Source organism: Nylanderia fulva, unplaced genomic scaffold (genome assembly GCF_048542155.1).
Source record: "Nylanderia fulva isolate GAGA-0341 unplaced genomic scaffold, ASM4854215v1 Scaffold4, whole genome shotgun sequence".
Taxonomy (NCBI): domain Eukaryota; kingdom Metazoa; phylum Arthropoda; class Insecta; order Hymenoptera; family Formicidae; genus Nylanderia; species Nylanderia fulva.
Genome location: NW_028190476.1, coordinates 4140800 through 4158757, shown reverse-complemented (window position 1 = coordinate 4158757; position 17958 = coordinate 4140800). Strand labels below are relative to the sequence as shown.

The window sequence follows — 17958 nt, the reverse complement described above, 5'->3', positions numbered from 1 at the left end:
AACTCTTCGGGGGGCTACCAGAACTCTCGAGAGAACTGTCGATTTCCGAAAAAAATTTCTACCCCTCTGGGACTTTGAAATTTTTCAAATCTGCAACTTTAAGGAGCCAGAACTTTTTAATTTCGCGTCGTAGCGCTTCGATCATTAAGAAGATTCGTTAGAACTCTTCGGGGGGCTACCAGAACTCTTGAGAGAACTGCCGATTTCCGAAAAAATTTTTACCCCAATTATCGATTTTTAGAAAGGTGAAAATTTTTTTCGGTATTTGACAATTCTGTTGAGAGTTCTAATAGCCCCCCAAAGAGTTCTAGCAATTATCCTTAATAACGATCGTATATCATTCGAGAACTCGTTGCAAAGCTCGCGTGCACATACCCACATACATATATACAGAACCGACACACCCACACGCATCGACGAAAGATAGGCAAGACACATGCATTGTATCTCGGACGCGCGTTCAAGGACCGTCTGTCCCTTCTCTGTATACAGATATATGTGTATTTTGTACGGAGGATGTGTCTCTCACACACACACACACACACACACACACATCCCACATATATCGACGTACCGCCAATCACTTTGACCTGTAAATACGTTATCTGCTCCAGCGAGTGCCGATACACTTGATTGCACTCGGTCACCTCTAGCGACGTCGAGTCACTTCCCAACCGGGTCTTTACTCCTCGAAGGCGAAGCATTGTCATCAACGCGCGCGGACGGTGTACTCGGTATTCTCTCGCACGCACACGGACACGCGGGTGTCGTATCTCATTTGGAAGACAGAGTAGACGAAAACTAATCGCGCGTCACAACTTCGTCATCGTTCGAAAAAAGTCCACACACAATGAATTCACGGAGAGAAAAAGAGAGAGAAAAAAAGAAGTCTTATTTATCCTCAAAGTCATATTTAATTAAAACATATATATTTATTTATCTTGCAACTTGATAATCATTTTCAATTATTTATATTTATTTTATTTATCTCTATTTATATTTATTTTATTTATATCTATTTAAATTTATTTCATTTATACCTATATTTATTTTATTTATATCTATTTATATTAATTACATATATTTATTACAATGTATCTATTTTTTTTTATTATATAATGTATTTATATCTATTTCTATATTTATTATTTATATTTCTCAATATATATTTCCGCTCACGCGTTTATATTTAAGATAGACTTTACAAAAATTATAATTATAAACTTACTCCATTAACGCAGTCGAATGTAATGACTTGTAATAATTAGTATGTGTTACAACGCGCATATATATTTATGGAGATCACTTTTCTTTTTTTAAACGTCACATGTATTTAAGATTGGAAAATGATAAACTTATTTTTCTCGTCCCCGTTGCGGGAGTCGCAAACCCCATCGTCGTGGTATCTTTTCTTCCCTCCCTGATTCGCTTACTTTCAACGCCGAGGACCGTGGCCGATATTCTCCGTTGCACGAAGATTGATCGCCGGAGAAAGAGAGCGCGTCAAAGACGAGAACGACGGCGAAAAAAGCTTTGAAAGAATCAGCGCGAAACGCGGTCACAATCTTCGTGGTCTCTCAAGGGACTCTGAACTTGGGGTATATGATTGTCAGCAGATGAGAGAGCTCAGGACGAAAGCACAACGCAACGCGTATTATCAGTTCCGTTGCGTCACACGTGATTAAATGCGTATAACTTCCTCGAGGATGGATGGATAGTGTGGCTGGAGTTACTATTCTCGCTCCAGAAACTTACAGCAAGGTGAGAGCCACCGAAATTTGAGTACTTTAGAATGTGAAGCCCCCCAATTTAACTTTTTATAGAGATGTACAAGCGAACATTCAAATTGTATTGAAATGTGCAAACGAATTTCTATCGATTACGTTAATTAAAAACCAATTTTACACAAAATAGAAGGCTAATATGAATTTGGCCCCCTCAAAAGTTTTTTAAATATCTTTGTTTCTAGAGATGTACAAACAAAAATTCAAATTGTATTCGAAACGCGCAAATCTATCGATTACGTTAATTAAAAACCAATTTTACACAAAATAGAAGGCTAATGTGAATTTGGCCCCCTCAAAAGTTTTTTAAATATCTTTGTTTCTAGAGATGTACAAACGAAAATTCAAATTGTATTGAAACGCGCAAATCTATCGATTACGTTAATTAAAAATCAATTTTGCACAAAATGGGGGGCTAATGTGAATTTGGTTCCTCAAGTTTTTTTTAATAATTTGTAGAGGTGTGCAAATAAAAATAAAAAAATATGCAAACATGTGCAATGTGCAATTAAATCATGTAAAAAATGTATCAACTAATTACTGGGGAGCTAATTTCACCCGACTCAAGATGAGACAATTGACAATTTGACAGCCAACTGTTCAAACTGACCGACCGATATATGAGGCCGTTTTAGATCAGACGAGCTTTAAATATTATTAATAAATAATATAAATATTAAATTATATAAATATTATAATATAAATATATAAATTTCCCTCCAATTAATTATTTCTCATATTTATCTATTTTATTAATTTATATTTTATAAATAATATATTATAATTTATATTTTATCAAATTTTAATATAAATGACTCGATTTAATTTCGTTTCGTGATAAATTTTTAAACAAAAAAATACCGATTTAAAATATGCGAGAAGAATTCGTAAGAAAAAATACACAGGATCAACGAAAATCCAGGAGATAAAATTCTAATAGCGAGTTTGAGAGAAATCTTCGTCGAAGTGAGCTTCAAAGTAAATATACGCCCTTATCGAGGACACTGGATGCTCATGACGAATAAAAAGCAAGTCGCAACTTTTCTCTATTTATACCGTCCCGTATCTTACATAAAACGCGACAAAAGGGTCCGTTCCCCTCTCGAACCTGCGACACGATCTATGATTTCCTCGAAGGGGAAAGTCCTTCGTGCGCGAGGAGTTGGAAGGGTAAGCACCTTTCTATATTAAAACGAGAAAAAAGACAAGTCGTGCCATCGCCTTGGCGATGATTGCAACCGACTGATATCGGAATATATCACGGAGGGAGCAAATCATTCACTTTTCCCTGGAAGCGATTATTCAAAGACGCAGAATCTCGACACATTCGAGAAGAGTGGAAGTTTCCTCACCGAAATGCATTCGATATATTTTATATCCCTCTTTTTACATATTTTTATTTTTAAATTACCATGGCTTTTTTATATTAATTTTCCCTCATATTATTCCGATAAAATGTATGAAGAGAATTTTCTCTTAGAATTTACCCTGATAATCCTGGTAATCGTGGGACAATGTGGTATTGGAAGAATTTTATAAGAGTTTTTCTGAGTAAATATTTAGCACAATAAAAAATATTAATATGTACATAGTAAATTTTATTATGTACATGTAATAAAATTAATCATATTTTATATCTTCTTACTGTGGTATTAATAATAATATTTTTTATTCTAAGAGAAAATTCTCTCTGCATCGAAATTTCAAGTTATTAGGATACTGACCGGATGAGCGATGCAAAAAAAAAATTAATTACCGAAACAATTATTTTTCCGCCGAATACCTTTCCGATTATTCTTCATTCGAAATGGCTAAAAATGAAAAAGAAAATCATAACATATGGCTAAATATAGATCACTTTCGTTTATAGATATTCATATCGGAAAATCCGTTTCACCTCTGAAATGTCTATCGGAAACGCATGTAATATAAATTTAACGATATTACGTGTTATTTATAAATTTTATCTACTTTCGTAGATTTTCCATTATCCATCAGTCACGTACAAAAAATGTGTACACGTGTGTATCACGCGCGTTCGATTATCTCGGTATGCAGGCACATATATCACGCAGGAGGCATTCCGTATCCTGGGACAATCTGAGCTTGGTTTCCGGTTCTAGGCTACCAGCTATGTCAGCTTCCGACTTCCCGACGTTATAAATCGAGCGACCGGGATGCGGGATGACCTAATTGTTCGCTCGTGCCAATTAACGTTTCTTCGACACGTCATCCACGTGCAAGTGAAATCACGTCATTCATATCTCGCATCCTGCTTGGCGGAATCTGGGTTGAGAGAACCCCAGGACTCTGGCCTCCAAGATGTATAATAAAAATGTATAATTTATAATATAAAATAAAAACTTAAAGATAAGTTTAAACTACACTGAAAACAAATTTTATTAACTTGATTAAATCTTTCATTTTGTTAATTGAACATATATATTAATATTTAAATCAAATATATATATATATATACACGTATTGTTAGATTTAATGTTGTATTTACTTTAAATAATTTTTATATGTTCAATTAACAAAATAATGTTTAGTCGAAAGGTTCAGTCATGTTGACACATTTTTTTCAGTGTAGAAGAATAAGTTAAATAATAAAAATATCATTTATAATAAAGATAAAACTTGTTAATGATATATAAAAGATAATAAGATATAAAAATTTTTTTCCTTTATAGTAAACATAATTCTTGAAATATATTTTTTCTAGATAATTTTCTAATTAATTCTAATTGTAAACTACTATTCTTTGAAATGTGAAATAAAATTTCTTTTTCTCGATAAGAAAGTAATAAGCTAAATAATAAAAATATAGCTTATAACAAAGATAAGATTTAAATATAAATTTAAAAAGTCCAATATTAATAATAGATAATGAAAATATATAATAAAATAAAAATATATAATATAATAAAAACATTATAGAATAAAGATAAAGTTTGGAAAATGAGCAACAATGACTAAAGATAAAAAATTATTAAAGATAAGATAAAAATAAAATAAAATTCTTTCTTAATTCTATATACATAATTTTTGAAATATTTCTCTAGATAATTTTCTATTATATTCTGATTGTAAACCACTATTATCTGGAATGTGAAATAAACTTTCTTCCTGATAGAAAATCGTTCGCTTTTTATATCGTCTTTTTTCCAGCGCCGCGCGGAAAAACTTCATATCCCAACTAAATTCCTTCCTTCCCTACATTAATTCGTGCCAGTTTGTGAACACTAACTAAAAATTCCAGCGGATAAACACGGGTATGTTAATCGAGCAGCTTACCACACCGCGGTATGCGGGTCAAGCATTTATAGAATTTTCACTATGCAAATGCTTCCGCAATTTGCTCATCGAAACATGGCATTTGCTACAACGTAATGGATTGTTTGTGATTAATCGACCGTGCATTGCTATACACGCATTCGATGATGCGGCAGCATCAAATTGAATTTCCGAGAGTTGGAAAAAACAAAGCTATATTCCTAATGTATAATATCATCACTGTTTTTCATTCGAATTTGCTCGAATACGCGTTTGAATTTCGTCTTATTTTTTTAACGCAATTAGAAAATATCGTTTCTTATTCTTTTACATCCCAATGAATAATAATTCTTTATTTCAAGATATTTGTACGAAAAAAAAATAACATAAAAAATATTTTGAAAAACCAAATTAAAATTTTATATTGAAATGTCTAGACATTTATCTGAAAAAAAAAAAAAAAAGAAAAAAACTTGAATGTACAGGAGAGAGAAACAAACAGAACAGTACAGTTAACACACAGAAACAGTTTAAGTAACCATTCGCGTTTCACGAGAAAAGCTGTTACCATCGTTAAGTTATGAGAAACTTGTGAAAGTCGCGTCAAGCTTCGCAAGAGTTTCCTCTCTTAATATCGTCTTAATTCATAATCTTAATGGAACGACGACAAGAGATTTCTTAATGATTGTAAAACTTGAAATGTATTGATAAAAGAAAATTAAATCGTTCATAAAGACGATATGCAATAATTATTTTTCTAGTATACATTTTAGCTACTTTTGTTGAATAATAACATAAATCCCTGTGTCGTGTCAGGTTCATCAACGTAAAAAACTATCTGATGTACATGTATATTTCATCCCGATACAAAGTAATCAATAGAGTCTGCGCGGCTACAAACTTTTTGCGATAGTTCTAAAAAAATGGAGAAAATACATAGAATACTGTTTATGTAACATCTATTATATAGTTTATATAATATCTATATAAATCGATCGCGTTGGTACTCTTTCCTCTATATTTTCAAAGTTATACATATTAATATTGTGCGCACACAATTTCTCTGTGAGCAACATGATTTATTTCCATTATACACAATAGCGTTATATTGTCAACAAACCTTATTAGCGTAGCTCTCGTCCGGTTTCGAGTATACAGAGAAACTCAATTTTAGCATATTAATTATTTACTTAATTAATTATTTAATTAACTAATGTAGAGAACCTTATTTGCGGGCTTAATATCCCGTTTCTCGCGCACTTAAAGGGATCCTAAATGCTCTCCTTGTTTTATTGATAAAACGTCATTTTATGTACTCTTTTCTTCTTATTGGTTAAATAGATTAATAATACAAAAAAAAATAATAGAACAAAAAAAATTTTTTTTATTTTATGATTACAATTTTTTATTTTTAACATAAAATCGGTAGGTTCGCACTTTATTTCCATATATATTTTAACCGTAAAAAAGCGTTTATTATTCTATTCAACCAATAAAAAAAAAGAGTGCGCAAAAATAAAATTGTTTAATCGATGAAACAAAATAAAACGGCATTTAGGATTTCCTTAAAGTCATTTTGCGCGCCTTTTCTTTTTATTGGCTGAATAGAATAATAAAAAAAAATAATAGAACAAAAAAACGTTTATATTTAATTTAAAAGTTTTGTTTTATTTTAAACATAACATCGATAGATTCGCGCTTTGTTTCCATATATGTATTTTAATCATGGAAAAGCGTTTATTATTCTATTCAACCAATAAAAAAAAGGATGCGCAAAAATTAAATTGTTTTATCGATAAAACAGGAGAAAACAGCGTTTAGGATCCCCTTAACGTCATTTTTGCACATCTTTTTTTTTCTGATTAATTAAATAGAATAATAATACGAAAAAATAATAGAACAAAAAATTTTTTTAATTTCTTTGAAAAATTTTTTAAACAAAATTGATAGGTTCGCGCTTTGTTTCCATATGTACTTTAATGGTGGAAAAGCGTTTATTATTCTATTCAACCAATAAAAAGAAAAGGGTGCGCAAAAATTAAATTGCTTTATCAATAAAACAGGATAAAACGGCGTTTAGGTACAAGATGGTTTTTCTAACGAGCAGCACGAGGGTCATTGCAATCTTAAGCGAAAGTACATCGCGCATTTGATTAACAGGAAAAGCAAATTGCACGTACGTAGCGTGCAAGTTGCGTAACAGCAAGTTAAGCGACGTTCACATGGAGAACGAGCGAGAATAACTCAGTTTTATTTCTGTCGTTGACGCGACGCGAACTAGTTCGCGACCAACCTATGCAACATATGGGGACAATGTAATTAAATATTGGGATGTTGAAGCGCGTATACTATTCCGGGGTCAATGATCGTATAATCGTGCTAATTATTATCAACAGCAATCCGTATATGCGCTCTCTAACAGACGAGATGCACACAATACTTCCGTTGTTTAGCTGCGTTTGATAAATCAAGAATCTGGAACACGGGCAGCATCTCTTTGTTCCCCATTAAAAATAGCGTAAACCCCGAGAGGGCAAAGGTGAAAGATATCATTGATCTTTTCCAACTGTGTGTATCTCCCTTTCTATCTTTTATTGGCCGAGTGTCCGAGTTTTTTAAACGAAAGGTTAAAATTGAATTTGATTTTATCCGACCAGTTGTAGAAGTGGTCTTATAACCTACTTACATAAATTTGCTCCAAATATAAATTTAATTCGAATTTTAAAGTTGGTTAAAATTTCGTGTAAAAGATATTCCCAAATTAGAATTAAATATATATTTTTTTCTTAAAGAAAAAATAGATCTTCCAGAATTAATTTTGCTTTCACTTGTATTCGTTCAATGTGTCATTTCAAAATGTTTCAGAGAATCTTATTATACAGTGTTTTAAAAAATTAGACCGATAAACTTTGAAGGGAGAAAGAAGACTTTAAAATAAACATTTTTTAATACTAATTTTCTCGACAACGTTTAATTTTAATATGAGTTTTAGACTTTTCAATTTATCACCTTTATATTGAAGTTAATAGAGAAACTTTTGAGTATTTAAAAATGTAATTACTTTTATGTACACAGAGAGAATTTATTCTGAAAATCATGGTTTATAAGATAATATGGTATTGGAAAAATTTTATATTTACCACAATAAAAAATAATATCTACCACAATGAGATATAAGATATGTTCGATTAATTTGACATACTATTTTATTTTTAATTTTACATATAATTTACTATATATATATTAATTTATTATATACAATTTTTCAGGGTAAATTCTAAGAGAAAATTCTCTCCGTGTATTTGTTCCGTGTTTTGCTCAAGATTAAAATACAATTTAATTTTTCCACTTATATGTTTATTATTTACAAGTAACAAACTCATATTTCATACCGTGTATAGAAATATGTTAATTTTGAAAATTTCTCTTTAAAATTTGTTGGGCTAAATTTTTAACACCCTATATAGTTTTATAATATATATATATATATATATTTTCAAATGAAAGACCGAAGAAGAAAATTCTGCACGTGCACGGGAAAGACATACAATGCAGATTTCTATCACACACGAGACATTGCATTAGCGGCTAATAGATGGTCAAATGTGTCAAACGCAATCATTTGATTGCGTGTAACATTGCTGTGTCTGCGTCCGATACAAGGTCGTGTCTGTACCAGGTGAACATCAGTATTAATTATGTCAAGCGCACGTGTCACGAATTAATTTGACGTTCATTCGAGATTTGTAAAAGTTGGTCAAAATAAAACGAACGAAGTTTTCTCTCTCTCTCACTCTTTCTTTCTTTCGCACAGTAATGCTCCATAATAAATTTCAATCAATGTCGGAATTTGTAATTTTAACTGTAACAACCGCCCTCGCATCTCTCTTTTTATACGGCACAATTAAATACGCATTATTATGCGAGAGGGTGTGTATATATAATTATTCAATGAAAATAAGTATAAATGGTGGTTATATTATCGTTAATGCTACGAACGTGTACGCGAATAACACGGCCAATTATTTTTGTAGCTTTCGCTACTTGATCGCGTTAATTAACACGAGCACTTTTATTTTCAACAAATCTGCGGCTTGTTTAACAAGCGAGAATCAGCCGAGTCTGGCATTTTTATGGTCTCGTCCCAGTTACGTTACATTAAAAATCGTATATTTGTTTTACACTCGAATATTACTTTAATAAAGCGATATGTGTAAAAGTTCTCGCAAACTTTTTGTAATAATTTGTTTCCTATTAAAATATAAAATTTTATATATAATTATAAAATTTATATAATTAAAAAATTGTATTTATTAATTTTTTCGGTCAGTGTAAAATTTCTATTTATATAAATAGTGTTTTATCTTAATTAGCAATTTTTTTATTTTCAAATGAACTCCGCGAGTTTAAAATGATATTTTTGCGAGAAAAGCAATCTTGGTCAGATTCTGTGTCAAAAGAATTCATATGTTAATTAGATTGAGTAGAATAACAGACATAATGCCCACGCGAAACAAATGCAGGAAATCGCTTGCCTTCCTAAGGCCGAGCTTCACCTCGCTTATATATAGGGCACGTATTATGCATCGCCATAATAGAGTGTGATATGAAAGTATACGCTTAACCGTGTAAATTAATGCTAAAACGATCCCGGGGAGGATGTGGCGGCTATTTAATGGAATAACTTTAATACGTCGTATACGTAAAACACAAAGTAATTATTTTTCAATTAAGAAGAAAATTTCCAAATTGTGCTCTCGCTGCGTCGCTTTCACAACCGACGATTATTAATATTGATCGAAAGTTTATGAAGAATGTATAAACTTGATAGATAAAAATACTCGCCAGTTAATAAACGACTAATTTGACCGATTTCTATAACGCTAATTGTGAAACCATTAAATTAAAATACATATTTTCTTCTATACAAGATGTTTCAGGAGGAATGCTCAGCATTCTAGGACTTGATTGTACACATCATTTTAAACAAAAATGTTCATATAAATATGTGTCCTATTCTTTATGGTATTATAAAGATACAACGCGTGTCCAAGTTTAAAAATAAATACATTTATTAACTTACAAGTGGAGAGAACCAAATGCTATATGAAACAATTATATATATTAAATTTTCCGTTTTCTGTTACCATATGATTACGAATGTAAACATTAAGAGTATCATGTTTGATAAGTCTTGTGTTAATTTAAAATTTTTTGTTTCTGGTGTAATTAAAATTGCTAATATTTACTCATGCTAAAATTATGATTAATTAATTGAATTGTTTATTGAATTATTCAAATATGCAAACATTGCAAGCTTAAAATTTCATAAAATTTGATTCTAATAATTAGTTAATCAATGTATTCGTTCTTAAAACTGAATAAATTGTATCTTTCTAATCCCGTCCAGAAAATAGGACACATGTTTATATAAACTTTTTTGCTTAAAATGAGGCGTACAATCATTTTTTATAAAATGGTTCCTCCTGAAACAACCTGCATATATTAAAGTGTTATGTATTTTAATATCAAAGTATATAAGATTTTATTAATTTTTCCAGTCTATATAAAATTTCATACAGAGGTCTCGATGAAGGTTTACTGCGAAATTTAAAAAAATATTGAGAATGGAAAGCATCACGATGCCACGTCGATAAAAGACACAAAGTGGACGGTTTCCATAGTCCGCATCGTGTCACGCAATGAGTCATGGGGTTCGTGAACCTTATGGCGTGTAACGACACACTCTTCAAAAGTCCCTAATTAAGCTTCGTACAATAAAACGTCCGCGTTCTATACGTATTTCGTGAAAACTGTGAAACGTCATCCTTCCATAGAATTTCTCCATTTTTTATCGACATATTACACAGTAGAAAAATATTTGTTTTCTTGTTAAAAACGGTCCCCGTTAAAATTGTTGTGTTAAATATGTAACACATTTATTCATGTGATAATTTAACATATTGCTGTTGTATTATAATTGAACTTAAATATTAAATTATTAAAATAACTGCAAACAGATGTAAAAATAATACAATGTGCGCATTTATTTTAAATTTTACACAATAAATATGTTCAGTTTTATTAATGACAAGATTTATCTGTTCAAATTTACAAGAAAAAATGTTGGTTTATTTTATGATATAAGTGGGGATAATAAAATCTAAAATTAATATATTTTTAGTTAATTTTTACATTAAAACTGTGTTAATTTTACATAAAATTTATTTTAAATTACTTAAAGTTTTGCAAAGTTTATTTCGTGTTAAAATATTAACACAATATTTGTGTCCCTATTTAACATATTATATTATGTTAAATTAACACAAAAATTTCTATGGACCGTTTGAGACATGTGATATCTGAACACAAATTTTTCAACTATGTTGAAAAGATTAGATTAGGTTTATTTTTTTTATCAATCTATTATTATTTTATAAATAGAATCGATATTTCTCCAATTAAATTAATTGAATGCTATCGGAATTTTTATAAAAAAAGACTCACTTTTAACGAGGATCCAATAATCTTTCTGAATGCATTTTTAATAAAATAAGTATACGCCCACACACAAAATACCAAAGTTTCCACAAAAATAATTTGGTATCGTGTTCGATACGTATTTCGTAAAAACTAACAAGAAACGTCATCCTTCCACAGAATTTCTCCATTTTTTATCGACATGTACCTTTTTTTATCAAATAAACACAATCATTACCTTATAAATAGAACTAATACGTCTTCAATTAAATTAATTGAATGCTGTCGGAGTTTTCATTAAAAAAAAAAAAAAAATATTCGCGAGGATCCAACAATCTTTCTGAATGAATGGTTTAATAAAACAAGTGTACGCACATACACAAAACACACATACACACAAAATACCAAAGTTTTCACAAAAATAACTTGATATCGTGTTTACGCGAGGCGAGAAGTCGCTGCTTCGAAGACGAGACGCAAGTCGACGGCATTATCGAGTTCAAAGTCGAGTGGAGTATCGTTTCTCACAGTTGAGTCACTCCTATAACGTATAACGTGTTTAACAAGCACGATCGTTTGTAGCCGCGAATATAACGTAGTTTGCCTCGTAGTTGCTTGCTTGGCTTCGCATTTATCAATGGGAAGATTTGCCACGGAACGGTATACATCCCAGGACAAACAATACCCCGTAAGTGCGTAATCCTTAGCTAGAGGACGGGAAAAAATTGCGAGGAGAGATGTGGTTATAAAAAAATTCTATAATAATTTTCTCATTTTTTTTAAACGCGCGCGAGAGCGAGATAGCTATTTTTTCCGAGTATATATAATCCATTCATTGACGATGCATTAATTCCGGGGATCCAATGTACCAGTTCACGTGTAAAATCTCGCTCGACGAAAATCAAATTGTCACGAGCGAACGGGCGATTACAGTAAATTGAATAGGCTTAACGAGTTTCCAGAAGATTAGCGGAAATGACGAGCGTTGTAAGAGTGTGAAACAAGCGGATGCGGAATCAGAATGTGACGCAGCTGGAAACCTTGGTTTATCGAAGGAAGGTTTCTCGTGCGAGCATAATAAATAAAACTTCATTTTTATTTTAAAAAATATATGAAAAAATCTCCAAGTTTCAGACGTGGACACAAATGTCGATGCAATGTATATATTAGACTATATAATCTTTTATTTCTTTTATTGTTTATACTGTGATTATTTTTCTAAACTGTGTACTAAAGGGAATTATTTCCTGTGTAATAAATAAATAAATATTTTTTTATGTTGGCAAAAATTTTAAAGACTTTAGAGATCATTCGATATGAAATGACATTTGTGTCAATACATTTCAATAATAAATCACGCGACGAACGAAGAAAAACCCCTTTAATAAGCTGTCAATATATCGTTTAAATAAAATGGGCATATTATTTAAAAAAAAAATAGAACTTATAAAATAGGCTTTATTATTAGAGAAACGAAATCGCGTGGCATCAATCTTTATAATCATTCAGTCGAGCATCGATCAAACAAAGCGAACGAGCAAAATTCCTTGTAAAGCTTTCAAGGATGAACGTGGCCTGTTGCCAAGAGTTATCGCTTAAATAATGCCTGGCTTTATCATTTTTACTACGTGATACGCGATGATATCGTATGCAACTGTGTGTGTATCTGGTCCCTCTCTCTCTCTCTCTTTCTCTCTATAGTTGTTATGACATTCCAGCATCGGTATATATTCGTTTAATTAATTAATATATGACGTCGAATGCCGCGCGCGAAAATTATTATTACCGTACGACGTATATTTATGTATCTCCTGCAACTTTTTGTCGTAAAAGTCTTCATGCATCTTTAAAATATTTCAGCGAATGTTTTCAGACATTCGCATGTTGAGCAACTCTTTTCTGCCGCATAATGACTATACATATACAATTCCTTTTAATAAACGTTTTGCGTCGTATATTAATTCTGTACCACGATGCACATCCCAACGTTTATTTTTATTTATTATAAATATTTAATATTATTTATACAAATTTAATATCATTTATAATAAATTATTTGCAAATCGCGATGTTTTCACACAAATAAAAAGAAAATAAAATCAGCGAGTGTACTGAAAAAAATTTAACCTTTCAACTAAATTACTATTTTGTTAGATTTAATGTTATATTTAATTTAAATATTTTAAGTTTTCACACTGTAAAAAAATACATAAAATTACATCAAAAAAATATATAAAATAACATAAATAATATTTATAAAATATAACATATTTTTACGTAACATATATTACATATTTTTTTTACAGTGATTAATAAAATATTATTTGGTTGAAAGGTTTAGTCAAGTTAACAATTATTTTTCAGAGCGTGCACTATGAATTGCAAAACAGATTTTACGAGACATCGTGATATTCGAAGAGCGTATTGGAATTTATTTCGTTTGATCGCCGTAAAAACTATTGAATATGTAATATTCATATGGAAAATGGAGAAATTAATTTTACGCTGTTTTTCGTTCTTTTTCTCTCTCTCTCGAGATAGATTTCTACTTATAACCGTGCCAATAAAATCTCTCTCTTTCTCTCTCATTGTAGGAACATACTCGATCAGCATTATGTCGAGTAAGTGACATTCTTGCCATCTTTCTTCTCGAGTCACTTCCTGCGTCGCGGTGACTCACGTGAGTCGACTACGGATTAGAATGCCACGGTGGTTTTGTGTGATCTTTGTTGAGAGTCCAACAGGGACCAACCACAACATATATATATATTGTCTTGAAATATAAAAATACGCAGCGTAGCTACCAAAAGTGCGACTTAAACATTTATTTTCTCCTGTTACCTTAAAATTACATTTTCACTTTTTATTATTTATTTTATTATATCTAGAGATTTTAATTTAAATATTTTTATTTCAGTTTAAATACTTACAGATATGTGTGTGTGTGTGTGTATATTTAATATATAAAATGTATTATAATATTATATATGATTTATATTATTTATTTAAAAAATATATATCTCAGCAAAAGAGCTGCTTTTTTCGTCGGACGATAAATTGCTAAATAATATTGACAGGTTAAAAATGATCAGGAACGCCTTTTTTCAACATATTTTTACACGCAATTCGCCCAGTTTTCGTGGATCGATAGGCTTTTAAATATCATATATCTTTCTCTCGAGTGCGCTTGAGCAAAAATTCGAGTTAAACTTTCAAAAATAAAATGAGAATCAAAAATTTGAGAATTGGGAAAAAAGAAAAACATTTTTAGGTCTATTTTAGCAGCTGCATCCGTTGCGTGTATTTTTATATTTCAAGACTATTTTGCGGTCACACTCGACACACAAGAATCCAAGCTGTGAAGAAGGCAACCGACTGGCTCAAATTTCCCTCGTGTTAAGTTCTTTCTCTCACATTCGATACTTTAAAACGATTAATCTCTCATTCTTTTCTCTCGTCGCCGCATTAGTCGGACTAACGAGATTCATGTAAACATTCAGATTTAAAAAAGCTCGTAAATTTTAAGCTTTAATACGCTGGAAGCAAATATATCACTTTGAAAATCTCAATATCTTAATTTTTAATTAAGGCAAATAATTAGGCAAAACTTTATAAATCGATGATTGACAAATAACTTGTATCGACTTTAGATTCTCACAGTTGAAAAATTTGTATATATTAATGTAATATAATGTGAATATGTTAAATGGAAACATAAATATTGTGTTAATGTTTTAATACAAAATAAATGCAAAACTTCAAGTAATTCAAAATAAATTTTGTGTAAAATGAGCAGTTTTAATGTGTGTAAAAATTAATATTAAAATACCTATGTCAATTTTAAATTTTATATCCCTACTTATATTATAAAATAAAAAAGCAACATGTTTTTCTGTTTTAAACAGATAAATCTTGTCACTAATAAAACAGAACATATTTATTGTGTAAAATTAAAAATAGATACACATTGTGTTATTTTTACATCTTTTTTCAGTTGTTTTAATATATATATAATTTAACATTTAAATTCAATTAACACATGTACGTATTAAATATTTAATACAAAAATTTTAACGGGAACCGTTTTTAACAAGAAAACACAAATTTTCCTACTGCTCTCTATTATGGAAAAATATAAATAAATGAAAAAATTAGGCAAAAGAAAAGAATTGAATTAATTATGTTCGATCAAAAATCTCCCTAATTACTTACATCCTTCTACATTTTACGCATCTCGTTGCACTTTAAATTAAAATTCGAATGCATTTTATTTTACAAAAAGCATTGGAGGGTTGAAAAAGAACACGCATCTGTTTAAACAATCCACATAGGAGCAATCTATTTTTTTCCTGCATATAAGGAATTTATTTCGTTTTGTCGTCGTAAACTTTTGAATTTATACAGGATGTATCTGAATAAATGCAAAACATTTTAGGAAATAATTCTTTGTCAAAAATTAAGAGGTAAGGGAATTTCTAATATAAATATATACTCTTATAGAGGTAGGTAAAAATTTTATATTTTTTTTTTAAATTGCAGACAAATTTAAAAAATGAAACTTGATGATTTCTCCAAGTTTCATTCTTTTAATTCTAAAATTTAAGGAAAAAATAAAAACTTAATTATTACCTCCCTCTTTAGAAAAATGTAATTCCTCAGAAAGGGATACAAGAGTATACGTTTATATAAGAAACCCCCTTAATTTTCGCCAAAGAATCATCTAAAGTTGCTCACTCTTATTTAGACACACCCTGTATAATTTCATAAATAAAAGAAAATTGTATTTCTCTTCCTCTCTAAAAAAAATTCCAACTACAGTCCATAAAAAGTCTCTCATTTCGAAAAAAAAAAAAAAATCCTACACATTCTTCTCGCTAACCACCGGCGTAATCAACTTTAAGAAGGAAAACTGAAAGAAGATCGCAGCTAACTTCGCGTAATTGTTTACGGGAGCGACTCGCAACTATGTTCACGCGAAACTTCGCTATCGTCGCGTATCGCGAGAGCGGCTCGGGTGGGCCGTGACCGTAAGAGGAAACGCTAGTTAGCCGGTGTGGAACGGGGGGGGGGGGAGAGGGTGTTGAGGGGGAGGGGGAGGAAGAGCAGCCGGTCGTTCGTTCGTTTTCTCGCTCACCGCGGGGACTCGTCGAGAATTAATCGCGAAACCGGAGATAATGAGGGAGAAAAGAAACGCCCGCGTTCGTGATTTTCACAAAATGACAGATAAATTCTAGTAAAAAAAAAAAAAAAATAAATAAATAAATAAAAATAAAAATAAAAATAAATACAAAAATTAAAGCGTCCAGGACACGTGCGCGACGAGGAAGAGTCGATAACGGGGGACTCCTCGCCGTCGTGGACGACTTCCGGTCGTGCCACGCCACGGCGATGCACGGCGCCTTCTCTCTCTCTCTCTTTCTCTGGTAAAAGAACGAGAAGGGGAGAAAGAAGAATCTTTTTTTAGAAGCCGCACAAGTCGGGTCCTTACCTCTCGTGTCTCCTGGATACCCCACGCTTTGCTCGCGGAACGCAGTATCCTCTCCTGTGGATTCACTCGATAATTCTTCTCTGCCTCCTCTTCGTCGCTCTGTCTCTGTCGCTCGCGCAAGTCGGCTCGGCGGCTCTCAAGCGCGCATACACACACACGCACGTCGTATACGTCTTTCTCGCTCTCCTTCCCTTTCACTCTTCTTCCGTCGTCTCCGTCTCGCGTGCAACGCTCCCTCGTCGACCGAGATTCTCCGTCGATTAATAGCGGCTCTACACCTCTGGTGCACCGTCTCGGATTCGGCTTTCCTTCGTCGGGGCCGCGCTGTCACGAGTTCATGGGGAGAGCCGTGTAGAAGAGCCTCGTTGTACGGGTTTTTTTTTTTTTTTTTTTTTTTTTTGTCCTTCGCTCTCTGGACAAACTATTTCTTTTTTTTTTTTTTATTCCCTCACAGCCGCGAACGGAAGCACGGAACGTACGGCGTTGCGTTTCGACACTCTGGCCGGGAAGGAAGAGATATCCTTCTGGACGAAATGTCGCCGATGTATTACCGGATGTATCTCGGTATCTCCGGTTCTACCTATATACGGGCTGCCCCGATCGATTGTAGCCGAACGGAGTCTCGTTCGCACTCGATTCACACACCGAGAGGACAAACGCGGATCTCCCTCGAGCGAGAGATGATGACGACGACGACGCTGTTAAACGCGGGCGGCCGAACGGACGCGCCTCTCTCTTTCTTTCTCTCGCGCACTCTCTTTTCTCTCTGTCTGTCTGTCTCTCTCTCTCTCTCTTGCTCGCCTGTCTCGCCGCCGATGTGCCCCCGCGTCGTACCCGAGATTTTCACACTTCTCGCGAAAAGACAACGCGACACTACGCTGCGCGATTCTACCGTTATCTAGGGCGATGTCTCTCCGACGTTCGGCCGCC

At 32.3% G+C, this 17958-nt stretch overlaps 1 protein-coding gene across 1 annotated transcript in view; it reads right to left on the bottom strand.

The window, feature by feature from the left end:
• Positions 1-17958, bottom strand: part of Rap1 (RAS oncogene family member Rap1) — a 25889-nt gene extending 7931 nt beyond the window's left edge. The window contains exon 1 of the mRNA XM_029309294.2: positions 17029-17958. The gene's annotated coding sequence lies outside the window, so the exon portion shown is untranslated. The remainder of the gene's footprint in view (positions 1-17028) is intronic.